Source organism: Camarhynchus parvulus, chromosome 9 (genome assembly GCF_901933205.1).
Source record: "Camarhynchus parvulus chromosome 9, STF_HiC, whole genome shotgun sequence".
Classification (NCBI taxonomy): domain Eukaryota; kingdom Metazoa; phylum Chordata; class Aves; order Passeriformes; family Thraupidae; genus Camarhynchus; species Camarhynchus parvulus.
This window is the reverse complement of record NC_044579.1, coordinates 18393923-18406815: the sequence shown is the minus strand read 5'-3', so window position 1 is coordinate 18406815 and position 12893 is coordinate 18393923. Positions and strand designations below refer to the sequence as shown.

The following is a 12893-nucleotide window of genomic DNA, read 5'->3' as shown; positions in this document are numbered from 1 at the left end:
AGCTCCTGCAGTCTGGGCCATGGTTGGGTCCCAGAGCATGGACCCATTTCTGCAGGAAATCCTCATTCTTCTGATGAGACACTGTAAATTCAACCAATCTCTTTCTCAAAATCTCTTGGCAAAATTTTCCTTAGGCGTTGCTACTGCAGAAAGGCACAACAGCAGACAAGTGCACAGCAGACTTCAACAATAGGTTAGGATGAGAAATGCAGTACAAGAAAAATTTTTTGAAAATACATATTTAAATCAAGACAGCAAACTCATCTACAGACTCTGCTGTACAGCCCTGAAAGAAATAGCTTGCAATCAGCTCCAAAATGGATTTCCTACATTGCTGCACACCAAAGCTTACTTGTCCCTTCAGCCTCTGACAAATCCTCAAAGATAAAGTTGCTAAGTCACCACACTCTGCAATGCAACACAATAAAACTTGTCATCTGACACTACTCATGAGCAGGATTACCCCACAATGTTCAATTCAAAGATACAGAAAATAAGCACAGGGAAGCAAAAAATTATACAGAATACTGCTCAGCATTGGTCTAAGTTCAAATGACTTCAGCATGAACAGATTTAGGTCACAGAACACCCATGTTTAAGTCCAGGCACCTCACCTTTTACTAAGGATGGAAACAGATATAAATTCTCCTCACATGCTTCTTTGCTATGGCCAAACCACAGCAAATTACGTAAAATTTCTGCATTTCAATTGCTACAGAAATAAAATGCTGCATCACATTGGCCTCTCAGGCAAAGGTGACATCCACTTAAAAAAGACACCCTCCAAAAAATACAAGCATACACATATGTGCATTTCAACAGGCTAGTACCTGCCACTAGTCCATTTCTGGTGGAAAAGGAGCCAAAGGAAGGAAAGAGGTGAGCTCTGCCCAGAACTCTTGATGGGCCAGTCTTTGAAAGAGCAGAGGCAGCCAAATTAGAGCCATCAAGTTTTAATCAATTACTGCCAGTCAAATGGCAGTTCTTAGCCCAAAGTCATGGCACCCTGTGAGCACTGATCTCTCTTAACCACGACTGCTACCAAAAACATCACCCACATTTTCTAGCTCTCCTTTATGCATTTTTCCATGCTGCCACCAAGGTCACAGGAGCACAGTTAAATCTCTTCAGGGCAAGGATTTTTCCCTGATGGGCTGTGAATGCTGCTGAGTATCCTGCCAGCTTTCCAAACACAAAAAAAACAAACCAAAACTAACTTTTAACTTTATCACCATCCAATCTAAATGGCTGTGGGCTGTAGAGCTGTACAAGCAGCTGAGGAAAAGGCATGTCCTGACATCATTGCAAAGGTCACCTGGAAGCAGGATTCAGACAGCATTCACCATTTCAGATACTTTAACTCTTGAGGGAGCACAGGTCAAGTACACTGCACCGCTGGCTTCAAGCAACAGCAGCTTGGACACTGTACCAAAAGAACACATCTGCTATTCTTTGGGAAAGCTGGTTACCCGTGAAGCTGCCTCCAGCCCCTCTGGAGCAGCACTCTCCAGTACATGGGCAGTACCGGAGAGTGCTGCTCCAGCACCACGGCAGTGATGCACACACACCTTCCCAAGGCAAAAAGCAAACAAAACAACCACCACAAACAACCTGAGCCTGAGATAAGTTAAAGAAGTCAGAAGACATGGACTGCTCTTCCAGGAAGCACGTGATGCATTAACAGCTTATCCTCCAGCACAACCTGTGTCAGCTAACAGAGCATGTTGCAAAGACAGCCTGAAGTCACCCCCGAGGGCTGTGTGTGCTGCAGAAGTGACAGAGATGCACCAACATGTACACAACCCCGTTAAAAACACAGTGGGTGAGGGAGCTGTCTGGTCTGGCAAGTTTCAACCCACAGCACTTGTTGATTTCAGTCAGTCCAACAATACCAACTTCCAGAATTACAGGCAAATATTTATCCATAACACAGAAACTTTACAGAGAGTTTTGATTTCAAAACCGGTTAACTGTTCAGTGGGCTGGTTTAACCAATGCCTTCATCACAGAAAAACGATTTATTCTGACTTAATAAATACTTAAAATTCCCAGGACAACATGTGTGGCCTGCATCTTGACTAGCCTCAAGGTGCACACCACATTGACATAGCTCAGATGGACTGATGGCATCCATCCATCCATCCATCCATCCATCCATCCATCCATCCATCCATCCATCCATCCATCCTCCGCCAGCATGGAGCCCCTCATCCCTGCAGTCACGAGCCCAGCTTTGCTTCCTGGGCAGGGCCAGGAAGGTGGGCACCCAGCAGTACCAGCCTCAACTCCTCTCTACCATCAGTCTCACCTCACCCTTCAGAGAGGATTTATGAAGCCCAGCAACATTTACATCCACCCTCTGTCCTGGGAAACTTGCTGAGAAGAAATTACATCTAGATTTCCTTTACATGGATATTCTATTAAGAACATTGCATTTGTCCTCACTAACTGATGAAGTAAATAGATCTGAGTATCAAGACCACTCTGCATTATCGTTATTCAGCCTGGGATTTACCACTGCAAGAGCTTCAAGTTTACACTGAAGTGAAGTTGCCCCAGCACAAAAAGAATTGAGCAGAGGATGTCAGCGCAGCAGTAGTGAGCAGCGAAGCAGACTGAAGAGAGCAGACACATAAAACACAGCATGGCTTACAGAATTTGAATAAGGCATCCCTCTTTCTACCTTCCTCTTCTCGGCCATGAAGAATTACCAGGATGGGACAGTTGAGTATCTAGCATAATCTTGCTAATCCCTTTAGCCAAGGATTTTTAACAATAATATCTCAGAAAATCATGTAATGCCTTCTTCCTCAATTGCTGTCACTATGTCTCAAATGGGTAGGTGAATCAGCTCCTCACAGGAAAACTCTCCAGCTGTCTCAATTAAAGGAAGCCAACGCAAAGTAACCATCATATGGAGTCCTGCAACATGTCATTGAGTGCCACTGTGAAAATTACTTTCCTTCTCCATAAAAAGAGGTCAATGTCCTATAAACAGAAGAGGGGAAAATAGTGATTGTGAAGGAAAATGAGACAAAAATAGCTGCCTTGAATTTTCTTGGTACATGGAAAATCCATTTTAAAAGTTTGCACGGCAACAATTAACCCTGATAAGTTCATGACTTGTTGCTTGTGGAGTCATAGGAGATGTCCCATCATTCAGAAATTCACATGCTGCACAAACACAAGTCATAAAAATCAGTGTAATTTGGTCAAACCAAGAATCAGAAAAATCGGTTCTTTCAAGAAACAAGATATCTAATTAATACTTCTCGGAGGGGTATGCTTCTCTTAAAAAAAACCCCAAATATCCAAGTTAAAACAAAAAAACCCCACCATTAACAGCCTTTCCAAAACAAACAAACAAACCAACCCAAACACCCCCCCAAAAAAAAAAAAACCAAAAAACCAACCAAAAAAACCCAGAAGCCTCACAACTCTGAAAAGCTCCTTGCAAAAAGGTGGCACTGCTTTCTCAGTCCCGAGTCCAGAGCCTGTTGAGCAGGAAGCCCGGTGCTTCAGAGCTGGCTGCAGTGACATTTGCAAAGACAAACAGGCCGATGGGATGGGATGGGATGGGAGTGAACACAGGGCTCCCGGAGCCCAGCAGCACCAGCGTGTACTTCCAGAGCAACACCCACGTGAGGGCCTCAGGAAGGCACGGCGCTGGGAAGTTTTCTCATCCTGGCGATGCAGGGAAGTACCGAGTCTCCCTTCAGCCCTGGCAGGGTCACTGAAGCACAGGACGGTCATCCAAGGACATCCGGAGTCAGCAGCAAGACACCGAGGCACATTAGCTACCAAGGAAACCAGACTTACATGACTAAGGCCAGTTATAAAACTTCCGCTTGTTGTTAGGAGAACTTACAGTATCTGGCATTTCTCTGTCAGCAGCACCAAATAATCTAACAGCAATTTGATATTCATGTCCCTGACGGGCTGCTTTAGTTACAGAAACAACATTAAAAATGTAGCATCCTTCGAGACACACCGCACAAGTCAGGCCAGTTTCAGCCACGAGCATCAACTCTCTGGGAGTGCTTTTTTTTCTCCTGATAAGCTCTTTTGCAGCGTGGAGATATCTTATCAGGAACTGCTTCTGTCACCGGAAGGCAAACAGAGCACTGTGAAAATATCAGGTATGACTTAAGCACCGAAGGGCTGCAGCCAGCATCAAACCAGCGGCATAAGTGGTAGCTGGCCATCTCTCTACATAGGACACTTTCCACCCTGTAGCAGTCTGCACTCCGAGTCCTAGGCACCAAGAAATACGAATGACTTGCTGCCAGCACGGACGCTGCCACATCAACGCCGGAGCCCCTCCAGGAAGGAATGGGGCTGTGAGGGCAGCGCTCAGCTGCTCTGCCCTTGGTGCCTGGGCAGGAACAGCTTCCCAGCAGCGACAGCAAAGCCACCGCCGGGCTGCGAGCGCCTACAGCAACGCGAGGGCAAATTCAGTCAATACCTTTCTTTGTTGAAACTCAAGTCTCGCATACAAATTCAGACGAAGGTTCAGCTTCCCTCATATTCTTACGGAGAACACAATTTAATATTTCAGATTCGTCTAAATACCTGAACTGAGGTCTGGCTTTTACTGTCCGAAAAAGCACCAAGTAACCACTGTAAAACATTAGCTTGTGGCAATCGTGAGGCAAAAGGGTTTGCGTCCGGCAGCTCAAAGTCAGATACAGTCAGTTTATGAGAAACGTAGATCTCTAGTCATCCAACATCTAGAAATAATTCTCTTACACGGCTCAAGAAACTAATTTATATTGTAAAACATTTCATGAAGCAGAAAACGGTTCGCAAGTGTATTTCTTCAAACACCAGCTTGAAACCCAGCACTACTAAAAACAAAAAACGAACAAACAAGAAACCCCCTCACAAACGCGTCTTTACATACTGTGCAACAAAACACCGAATTCCCACGAACTGAGGGCTTCGCCCATCGCAAACTTACCATAAACCCCCGGCACGGCACCGCCACCGATCCGCTATGCCGGCAGAGAGCAGATACCGGGGACGAGAGGCGAAGCACAAGTAAACAAACTCGGGAGCCGCCGTGGCCGAGCTCGCACGCTCGGAGCCCGTGCCCCCCGCCCGGAGCGCGCCCGCCCAGCAGAGGCTGCTCCCGCCGCCCGCGGCTGCCCGGGGAGGCGACAGGAGCCGGGGGAGCCGCGCTCGGAGCGAGGCGGGCGGCGCGCCCGGTGGCCCGCGGGCGGCTGCCGGGCTCGGGGCGGCCGGGCCGCCCGGGAGCCCTGCCCGGGGGCGGCGGCCTGCGGCGGCTACCGGGCTTTGTGCGCGCTGCCTCCCCCTGCGCCGCCCGCCGCCGCCTCATGCGAGAGCCGGCACAGCTGGGGAGCGCCGTGCCCCCTCGCGAAAGCCGATCCCGCTGATCTCATCACCGCTGGTTACTAATCCAATGACCGCGGAATTAACAGCAGATGGCAACGCCCCTTCCCCCCGGCCCGGCCCGGCCCCGCGGACGCGGCGCGGCTCCGGCCCCCGCAGAGCGCGGCCGGAGCGCCCCGGGCCGGCCCGGCAGCCCCCGGCGCTCGCGCGTCAAAGTCGCCCTCGGGCACCGGGAAACTTTCTCAGCACCGCGTCTCGCCGCCGCCCTACGGGCCACAGCGAGCGGCTTCGCACCTCCGGCAAAGCGCAGCAGCATCTTCCGGCGTGCGCTTCCAAGGGGAAGCAACAGGGAGGCGCCCGAAGTCCGGCTAGCGAGTCCCTGCGGGCGGCCCGTGGTGTGCGGGGCGCAGCCGAGCCGCAGCCGGGCGGGGATCAGTGCCGCGCATCGGGCACCGCCGTGAAAACTCGGCACACGCGTCCTTGGGGCTGCCGGGAGGAGACGGGAGGTTTGCATTATGCGGGCTCTGGAAGCCGGATACATGCGCGTGAAACTCTAATTATACTTCTGGCTGCCAAAACCAACCCCACACTCTTAGGTTCACGTCTTCTAGAAGGCTACAGGCAAGGCAAGTCCTGTCAAACCAGTGCAAGTTACAAAACAGTCATAAAGCAAGTGCTTCAATCGCTACTCGTTAATATCAGTAAATAACAACCTGAAAAGCTGTGGTTTCTAACCCTAATAAGCTCGGTCTCAATCACCCTTCCTCCCCTCTGCCCCCAACATAGGTTGACACACATGTGTTCTCTCATGTACACACTCAAGAAGTGTTACACGCTCCTTCTGCTCAAGCTGTGCACTTCTCACCCCTAAACTAGATTATCTTCTCTTAGAGACCTTAGACCAGAATGGTGACATAAAATAACTGTCTCTTCTAGGACAAGAAACTAAAAATTGAGAAAGGTGAGGAAAACCTTACTGATTAGCAAGTATTTTTCCTCAAGTTCTGCTGTTCTACTTACACTCTATACTTCTGGCAATGGAGAGGGCAAAATTTTTCCCCCCTCCACTTTCATGCTGATACTTATTTCTATAGTATTTTTATTTCTTTTACTAAAATGTTCAGACAGGCTTTTAGGAAAAAACTGAGCCAGACAAGAGAAATATCTATGCTCAGACCATAAAAAAAATTGAAAGGAAATTCTGCAAATTCTTTGAGAGTCTTCAGTCAATAAATCCTCCATATGAGCTGCTGTAAAACTGGCTGTGTTTCACACACGCCATGTGGGCAGAAAAAGTGTCAGACAATGGCAGCAGCCCTTCTGTGGGGACCTAGTGCTGCCTCCAGGGGTCAGACACTCCTGAACCCAAATGAAATCTTTTAAAGAGAGTATTAAACTCCAGTTTCTCTCCAGGCCCTGCACACAGACCCATCCCCACAGCCTTTGGGATGTACAGTAAATAAAAAGCACAGGATGAATGGGAGTTTTCTATCTGCTCCACAGTTCTTTATGCCTAGGAAAGGCTTTGTGCCACTTCCCATTCCCTCAGGCAGTCTTTGTCTGGTTTATATATACACACATGGACATGAGTAGTCATCTGTGCTCTTAGCAGCAGACAAGTTACTGAATGTAAATCCTCCTCTTGGATGTGACCACCAGCTAATGTCTGTTCTGTGGCACTCAGTGGGAAGAAGAGCCCTGGAATGAGCCATGTCTGAACAGTCAGTGGGGCAAGTCTGTGCGTTGGAGGATGTTTTGCTTTCCTCAGTTTTTAACAGCCTTATTTCTCTTACACCCTTCCCCAAAACAGCAGTTTCTCCTCACACTTCTTTTGGCAGCCAGCAGTGTGTTTCCCAGTGTAAGATGGGATGTGGTCCTTTGTGCCTGTGCCAAGCTTGATGCAAAAAGCGAACTTGGAAAGACTTTCTACATGGTTTGTAATACTAATTCTACAAAAGGAGATTAAAGAAATCACATTAGAAGTTAAGCTTTGTATCTTTTCAGGCAGCTTTAGACACATAGGTCTGAAAAGTGCACAATGCAGAGATCAATCAGGCAGCACAGAGTTTTGGGAACACGCTTCATGTGCAAATGTGAAAACACTTGAGGGTGTCGAAAGTGTCATTTTGATTAATGACGGCTACAACATGCTATTTGTAGATAGATGAGAATGTAAAAGAATAGGAAACAATCACCTGTTAAAATATTAACGTGCTTTTAAAACACACTTGAGCATGGAACAGATACAGCCCATTCTTTTGAGCTGCTCCTGCCAAATACCTGGGGAGAGGAGGAAGAGGCACATGTTTGTGTAACACTACAAACCTTTCAAGATAAACTCTGTGACACAAAATCAACAAAATGAACCATTTGGTACAGTTCCTGGAGCTGTGCATCACAAAGGGCAGAGCCCAGGCTGTGTCACAAGCACTGTGCATTGCTCACATTCCCCATAGTCTTCCAGTACTTTGAAATTGCCTCACAAAATAAAAATCACAGTCAGAAAGGAAATCTTGAGAATAACACACTTGATGCTTGACTGAGAAACACCATGGTTAGGTGGTAAAGGCCAGGTGAGAAATCTTCTGCCTTTCCAGTCAATTGGAATTCATGGGCAGAGAGTTGAGAGTAAAAATTGTTCACTGTTACCCATGAAACAGTAAGTGCAGTTAAGAAAAAGTGAGGAAAAAAAAAGTTGATTTAGGTCAAGAAGATGGTAATCTGCTTTCTACTTGTGTCTCACATGACACTTACATGAGACTCATCATCTGTCTCACATGAGTCTCATCATTTGAAGTTACATCTTGGCATCTGATAGCAAACAGGCCAAAAAAATATAACTACCCAAATTTGTTCTTCCCCTATACACTCACCTTCAAGGTAAGTTCCACATTATTGCATGGTGAACCTTCCTACACCCTCAACTCCACTCAGAAGCAATTAGGAAACATTTCCTACAAACACTCACAAAAGTACTGAGTCCTGATCCTGTGATCCATCTAAATAACTCACCTGATCACTGATATTTGACCCACCTGGTTTTTGGGCACTCCTGTACTTGGGGTGGCTACATCTGCTCTGCTTTGTAGCAGCAGGCTGAGCTGCTCTGCTGACATTCCAGGCTGCCTGCAGCTGCCCAGCTTTGCTGACAGAGCTGTTTCCCAGCACAGGCCGGAGGAACTTGCAACAAAAGGCCGTTTAGGTATTGCTATATCTTGTGTATCTACATCACTGGGATTCTTCCTCCTTCTAGACTGGAGTTTTGGGTGAACTAAGGTAGATAAGGTAGAAAGGAGACTTGAGTGAGGCCACAGAGAAAAGGTTGTAAGTTGATGGACAGTGTGAACAAAGCCCACCTAGAAACCCCTAAGACAAAACAAAAAAAAATCTGAGATTTATGGAATTGTGTCTCATTGCACCATAATTTCCATTTATGGAGCTTAAGTAATGCATATTATTTCTAACAGCCCTCTTAAGTACAGCAATACTACAGTCATCATTCCCTCAGAGGAGCCAAAGTTGAAAGTTCTTATGAAAATCTGCATTTCCATGCACTTTAGATATCTACATGTGAAGATGTGACCTTAGCTGTAAGTCTAAAGTCCACAGAAATCCCACACAAGATGTTTAAGAGTGTTCCAGTCCTATAGCTCTGCTTCCATGAACACTGGATATCTGTATGAAATTACCCAGGGAGGCACAGCAGCCTCTGCCTTGCTCCAGCCATTCAAAACACTGTCTGGACAGAGCTTCTCTACCTGAGTGTTTCCATTCTGACCTGGCCATATCCTGGTAGCCATGAAATCAGATTTACCACTGCTCCTTGGAGCCTAGCAAAACCATTACCCAAGAAACCAGGATACTGCATCTCTTAATGAACTGCCAAATTGCTGCTGGAACTGAGATCTGCTTCCCTAGGCCATTGGACAGAAGTTAGAATTTACCTTTTTAGAGTTCATCCCCCTACAAACAAAGACAAAATCCCACAGAGATTAGGAAATCAGCACTTGCCTAAATGTTTCCCTAGTTCAAAGATTCTTAAGTGAGCATAAAGATCCTGCACACCACATTAGACAAATAAGGATGGCATTCAGAAATACTTAACAATTCAAAAGTAGAGTATTTTAAAATGTCAGAAGTCCATCTATTCCAAAGCAGAGCTACCAGCACTCTCAGATGTGTTTCCAAAGCTTACTATGTACTTCATGTCCTGTAACACAGTCAAGTCCCTTTCCCAAACACATCAGATAAGGGAGGGAAAAAAAATCAGACTATAGGTACACAATACTCCCAGGTGAGAAGAAAGCAGCTCAACTTCCCCTTCATTTTCCTGTGTGTTATCTCCATCAGAGCTCATGGTCTCAAGGATTATCTGAAGGAGCTGATTTCTCTATGGAGCTGGTATTCAAGTTTTCCTCTCAGGCAAAATTTCATTGGACAAAGACAACCATAAGTTTTCACCAACACAGAAACAAGAGAGTACAAGGTTTTTGGGGAAGGGTTTTCCCTTAAATACTGTAACAACTCCCTGGCCTGGGCCAGCACTAAACAGAGTAAGAACATCTCAGAGGCTGCAACAGAGTCATTGATAAACAATGGAAATCATTATAACAGTACTGAAAACAATCCAAAAGTCATTCTACTTACTTATTTTGGGTTCTGCACAACCTAAGGAGCAAATTCCAGTGGTTAAATTCAAACACAGAAACCTCTGTCTGAGAATGGTCTCTGAAGTGGCAGTTCCTGTTTGGGAAGCCCAGAGAGCCTGTGCCTCCTGCTGGCTCCTCCAGCTGGCTGCTGCAGTCCAGGTCATACAGGCATTTGCTTAAAACTTGCTTTGAAAATACATCAGACCCTTTAAGTCATTACAGTGCCGCAAAGCCCATCAGAACCTGGCTGGTGGCTAATTGACAACCCAAACTCTGTGGTCTCTGCTTTGAACTCCAGTAATAACTGTAATCATACCTTGCACTAGCTTTAATTTCACATGGTATTACTACATCACACTGCCCTCAGTCCATTGCAGGAATGACATGGAACTGTAGGAATGTGGATATCAAGAGAAAAATGAAACACAGATTTTTCAGTTAGAAGAGATGGATATGGAGTCTGGGACAGTGGCTGATACAACACCACCTAAACCCAGGGCACTATAAAAGACTGCTGACACTGGACAAAATGTGCTTGTTTTGCTAAAGGACAGGACAGTGACACTGACAAGTTTGGGGTGCAAGTGGGGCCTCATTGGCTCACTTATGTCTCTTTGGTGCATCAATAGCATCTCACCTTCATTTAGACCAAATCATGACTGCTCCATCCTCCCTGGCTACATTTGGTCCCTGGGCATTCATTCTGTTACCTCAGCTACATACATGAAGGAAACTCAGATGTTATTGATACTTTTGATAGTATTGGTTCTACTCCATTGAGCCAGGGAGACAATAAGTCTTTATGGCCTCCCACAGGAAAGTCGACTCTCTAGTTAGCAAGAAGTGGCTGCAATGGTCTTTCTCTCCTTTTTTCTTTTAATGTGAATACAACATCCCAAAATAATTAGTTGTGGAAAGCCACAAGGTGCATACTTCAGATCACAGGCAATTTGGGTGAGCAGAATCACAGCATATTAACTGCTCTTCCAAATCCTGTCATGAGCTCATGTGGGTAAGTCTGTCACCCAGATTTCCCCACAATGTATTTCTAGAAATGTAAATAATAGTAATGTATTTCTCACACATAGTGTCCAGAAAATTTTTAACTGAAACAGACTGCTTTTGTTTCAAAACTGCTTTCCTAAACTCCTTAGTGTTGAAATCCATGAGATTTCAACATATAACTATCAGACAAATGAAGAGGGAAGTCCAAAAATGATCCTTTTTTTTTGAAGTGCCACAGTTTATCCTGCATTCTTCCTTGCTTCTGGAAGAAAAATTCTGCATTTCCCAGAACTTATGGAAGCTGTATCAAAGATGGATTTATTAAAATCCTTCATATAAAAATACACTATTGCTGTTACTCAGCACATTCCAAACAATCACTTTTGATTTAGAGGGTTTTTAAAATATACTTGTATATATAATATTCTGGAAGCATTAGTACACCTAAGTCTTTTACAATTCTATAATCTTACTTTGCATGCTAAGAAGTCTGGTGATAATTACTACTTCTAAAAAGATTAAAAATCTCTGTTTAGATATTAGAAAAACATGTCCTAGCAACATGCCTTGGAGAGCTAAAAAAATTTACATTAACACATTTTTTCATTCCATTAAAAAACAACCAAACAAAAAGCCCCAAACCAAACATAAAACCCTACAACTTTGTTTTCCAACCCTGGAATACTTACTCAAAGTTCACACTTAAGCCTGACGAATATCAGTGTGGATTCTTTTTTTGCTCAGACTGACTACCAACATCTGAAACTCTCAGGATGTGTCACATTTTTCTGTTCCCTTATTTGAAGGGCAGAAGAGAGGGAAGAGAGCCTCAAAAGTTTTCAGTTGATGCCACTGGAAATTTCTGGGAATAATCTAGCAATTGTAAAGTCTTCTCAAAAGCATTTTGTTTCACTAAAATTAAACTGCTAAGCATTCCAGGTATCAAATATGGCCCATGTGAATTCAGAACAGGAAAAAAGGCTGAAAAAAAAGGCTGTCTTAGTTTCTTAGCTGCAATAATCTAGAAAGCAGGATATAAGAGACACTCTACTAATTTTATGATATTTTCTGGGGTTTAATCTTCAATTTCTGCAGTGCTTGTTTCCTCAGCAAACCCAATAAGGAGTTTTAATTTATTCAGCTTCCTTCCCTCCCCAGTTCGAGATTTACAGTGGTACATATCTTCAGCAATTTTCCCCAGGAGATCTTGTTTCTTCAACTTGAAGGCATCCAATTCACCTCAGAAGCAAAGTCAGCAGTGTTTATTATCCATTAGACAATTAGAATATGATTCTTCTGCTACAGGCAGTGTCTGCAGGCAACCATCTGGGGTCTGAACACACAAAAGGCTGCTGGGAAGGGTGCACACACAAAAGCACCGTGCGGACAGGGAAGTGTGTGCCTTACAAAGGCCCCTGTTTGTCTCTGGGTTATTGAGGGGGTTTTTTGAGGGTGTCATAAGCAGCTCATCAGAGCGCTGGGGAGGCACCCTCAGATGGCAGCCGTGAGCCCAGCAAGGACAGATGGTGAACAAAGGTGAAAAGCACACAATGCACAAGGGCCAGGAGAGCACTTCCACTGCTCCCTTCAAAGCTGCTGCAATTCCTGGGGCATCCTGGGCTGTGAAGGGAAAAGCGTGGCCCTGCAGGGCAGCAACCCACTGTTAATGTTGTCTCTGAAGTATTGCCAGCCCTACCTGGGAGGATGCATGAGGCTTACAAGAGAGGTACCGCCTCTGTGAATGAAAACAACACGGGCTGCAGCCAGAGCCTGCTCTGGCTTATTGTTTGTCAGGGGAGACAGTTCACTGGCTGACTTCTGCAACAGAAACTCAGGGTCTGAGTTTCTCCCAGACAAAGAAAACAATTGTCTCATTTGACACACTCA

The 12893-nt window shown here is 45.4% G+C and overlaps 1 protein-coding gene across 4 annotated transcripts in view; it reads right to left on the bottom strand.

The window, feature by feature from the left end:
• Window positions 1-12893, bottom strand: part of SPSB4 (splA/ryanodine receptor domain and SOCS box containing 4) — a 96656-nt gene that overhangs the window by 71304 nt on the left and 12459 nt on the right. For 2 of the 4 annotated variants that reach the window (XM_030954112.1, XM_030954116.1), the window contains exon 1: window positions 4961-5187. The exons of 1 other annotated variant lie outside the window; for it this stretch is intronic. The gene's annotated coding sequence lies outside the window, so the exon portion shown is untranslated. Of the gene's footprint in view, window positions 1-4960; window positions 5188-5646; window positions 5821-12893 lie in introns of those variants that run through there. One more of the 4 variants, XM_030954115.1, reaches the window with a different exon arrangement.